This window comes from Leopardus geoffroyi, chromosome C3 (genome assembly GCF_018350155.1).
Source record: "Leopardus geoffroyi isolate Oge1 chromosome C3, O.geoffroyi_Oge1_pat1.0, whole genome shotgun sequence".
NCBI classification, from domain to species: domain Eukaryota; kingdom Metazoa; phylum Chordata; class Mammalia; order Carnivora; family Felidae; genus Leopardus; species Leopardus geoffroyi.
In genome coordinates, this window is record NC_059338.1 from 134,256,200 (window position 1) to 134,258,799 (window position 2,600).

A 2,600-nucleotide genomic window follows, 5' to 3' on the forward strand; every position below is an offset into this window, starting at 1 on the left:
ATTTGGGGGACGGCAAAGAAATGTGAGGCTGGACAGACTGTTCTACTCAGTCATTAATTCAGCAAATATTTGAGTGCAACTCTGTGCCAGTCTTGGGGGGGCGGAGAATCTCAAGAAAGTAGTTGGTGGTTCAACTGAGAGATGGAAAAAGCAGCTGAATCTGGGAGGACACTGGGTGTAAGAAGAGAGAGCCAGGCCTCACGAAAGGAAAGAACCCTGAGGGTTCAACTAGCACAAGGCCCAACGAAGACACACAGAAGAACAAAGGCGGGCTGGGCTGCGTCCCTCTTGGCTTATGCTTTTTGTGCTAGAACTCAAATTAGTTTCACTGCAAACATTTTCAATCAAATGCTGTGATCCATATTAGTATGCCCCTTCATGGTCCTTTGACCGTCACTTTTTTTCCCTATGTTTTAAAATGTTTATTTAAAATGTTATTTTACATGTATTTATTTTTGAGAGACAGAGTGAGACAGAGCACGAGCAGGGGAAGGGCAGAAAGAGAAGGAGACACAGATTCTGAAGCAGCCTCCAGGCTCTGAGCAAGCCGTCAGCACAGAGCCTGACGTGGGGCTCGAACCCACGAACCGTGAGATCATGACCTGAGCCGAAGTCAGATGCTCAACCAACTGAGCCACCCAGGCGTCCCTAAAATGTTATTTTTTTTATTAAAAAAATTTTTTTTTCACCTTTATTTATTTTTGAGACAGAGAGAGACAGAGCATGAACGGGGGAGGGGCAGAGAGAGAGGGAGACACAGAATCGGAAGCAGGCTCCAGGCTCTGAGCCATTAGCCCAGAGCCCGACGCGGGGCTCGAACTCACGGACTGTGAGATCGTGACCTGAGCTGAAGTCTGATGCTTAACCGACTGAGCCACCCAGGCGCCCGTTAAAATGTTATTTTAAACTGTTTTACCCCAAAACCTCAACAAATTTTTATTCTTTGCACATCTTTTTGCGTATTCTTAGATATTTCATTGTTGGTGTAAACATTGTAATATGGATACATTCCACCAATGCTCGGTTTTTCACTGGCTGGTTATCCAATAAATGAGAGATCGAAGCATTTTGTTTTTCTTCCTGCCAGCTGTCTTCCTTTGGCTCTTTTACTACTTATTAGCGCACTGTGGGAGGAGACGTGCAGAAGCAAAAATGAAACTCAAAATACTGACCATGCCACTTATTAATTACAATTTCCACTAAAAGGATCAAAGAAAGGAAGACATTTTAAGTGCTATTTGAAATGATTTTTCCCCGGGGGCACCTGGGTGGCTCAGGTGGTTAAACTCCCAACTCTTGGTTTTGGCTCAGGTCATGATCTCTTGGTTCTGGAGATTGAGCCCTGCGTCGGACTCTGTGCTGACAGCAGGAGCCTGCTTGAGATTCTCTCTTCCCCCCACCCCCCCCCCCCCCGCTCCCGGCCCTCCCTTACTCATCTCTCTCTGTCTCTCTCTCAAAATAAATAAACATCAAAAAATAAAATAAAATTATTTTCCCCCTATTACCTTTAGACTTCAGTTATCCGTATTACCTTGTTCTAGGTCTTGACAAAAATAGGATTATCTTGTAATAGATGTAAATTTGCAAACCATACCTTTTACATATGGTTTCTCATTTCATACGCTTCGGATTTTCATACGCTTCCAGACTCTCTTCAGCTAGGATTCTGGATGTCACTGAGGTTGATGCTCACATGTTCTCGTTAAGTTAGAGGCAGGGTGATGCCTATATTTCCACTGGTTCTTCTGTTTTCTTTCAGCTGATGCTGCGTGGCATTGACTGGTATTTCCTTGGTGGTGTCCACACTGTAGCAATAATGATATGCTTCTAGAACTTCTCAATCTTACTAGTGGCTTCTTGCTCATACAGGACAGCTTTTCCCTATGTTGTGTGATTCTGAGGAATGTCTGTCTACCTAGATCCTTGTTTCTTTGGCCTTTCCAACAATTTTTAGATGGTCAAGACTTGAGCAAGTTGACAGACTTGCGGTAAAGTGCTAGAAGAGAGTGTGAGATTAAGGACAGAAGGCAGTCTAAAAATAGACTCTCTTTTCTGCATTCACTTGAGCTACAGTCCAGTCTCTCTTCTTCCCCTTTCTAGGCATGTTTCTTGCAAGAACCATCTCCTATCTCCCCCTGACACACTTTTTTTTTTAAACCCCAGCCATCCTGTTTCCGATTCTATCACTCAACAAAATATGGTTTCAGTATGTATCACCCTGACCACCACATTGCCATATTTAATGGACATTTTCCAATCCGTACCTTACTGATGGATTTTGACACCGTGGACCAATAAGCCCTTGAATCTCTATTCCCCTGGCTTCTGTGATCCTACCTGGCTCTTTTATTGCCTCTCAGGTCATTTCATTTTTTGATATTATTCATAGCTCTCTTTATTGATGTTTCTGAGGATTTTGTTCTGCGACAGCTACTTTGGCTTCTCAACATACTCTTTTTTTAGGCAATCTGGTTCACTCTCATGATGTGATCCGTGGTACAGAATGACTTATTCTGGAATCTAAATCCCAGAGGCATCCAAACAGGGGCAGTGGCCTAAGAGAACTGTTTAACGATTTCCACGTTTTGATTACCCCTTTT

At 43.4% G+C, this 2,600-nt stretch overlaps 1 non-coding gene across 1 annotated transcript; it reads right to left on the reverse strand.

Annotated features, from left to right (window-relative positions):
• Positions 1-559: 559 nt before the first annotated feature.
• TRNAR-UCG lies at positions 560-644 on the reverse strand. Its single transcript has one exon. It is a non-coding gene; the product is annotated as a tRNA-Arg (tRNA).
• Positions 645-2,600: the final 1,956 nt, after the last annotated feature.